The following is an 852-nucleotide window of genomic DNA, read 5'->3' on the forward strand; positions in this document are numbered from 1 at the left end:
ACCGACGAGCCGCTCGTGCTCGGGGACCTCGACGAACAGGAGGAGGGGCTCGCCACGGGGGAACAACATGTAAACACTATTAATATTAAATATCCTACGTAAACTAGACCATACTAAATGCATATTTTGCATAACAAAGTATTAAACATTATTACAATTATATATCAAAATCTGCAAAACTTCATTATAACGTTACTTTTTACAAAAATGAGTCTTTATAGGATTAATTTAAAAATCATTAAACAAAGTATATTCGCAAAATTTTGGCATACGATAGTTTTTGTAGGAACCGTACCGTATACGTAATTGAATATCATGTAATAATGTTAGGTATTTGGTTTGTCGTAATGTCTTTTTGTTTATAACGAACAATCTTATTCCAGGCTCCAGTTCCCGGATTACCAGGTTTGGTGATGCCGACCAAGAAGACTATTGGTGCGGAGAAAGCGGTAAGTACTAACATACGAAATCAAAATTAAAACAAATATGAAATGAAGCACCAATAGCCTAATGGTTAAGGGTTCAGATTTCAGATCATGTGGTTTACCATTTAACCATTCCCAGCACAAGCTTAGTGTTTAGTAAGAATAGTACAAAACATGTTTAAAGTAACAAAAACATCTGCTCATATTACTCTTTGCCAATTTATGAAGTAGAGGGCAGCACTGTCACAAATAAAGCCCGGTGATTGGCTCATAATATGACTTTTGACATTGACAGTTGCAGCTTTAATTTTCGTCATTTTACGGATTTTTAGTCTGTTTTGTTTGTCTCATTTAATTATATTGTTTTATAGGCTGATTCGATACTGGAGTGCCTGTCAGTGGGCGGCGGCTACACGGCGGAGGTGGC

General features: G+C 36.5%; 1 long non-coding RNA gene across 1 annotated transcript; it reads left to right on the forward strand.

The window, feature by feature from the left end:
• On the forward strand, positions 1-852 carry LOC106110191. Its single transcript, XR_001226062.1, has 3 exons — positions 1-69; positions 384-449; positions 797-852. It is a non-coding gene; the product is annotated as an uncharacterized LOC106110191 (long non-coding RNA).

Source organism: Papilio polytes, unplaced genomic scaffold (assembly GCF_000836215.1).
Source record: "Papilio polytes unplaced genomic scaffold, Ppol_1.0 DF820784.1, whole genome shotgun sequence".
Taxonomy (NCBI): domain Eukaryota; kingdom Metazoa; phylum Arthropoda; class Insecta; order Lepidoptera; family Papilionidae; genus Papilio; species Papilio polytes.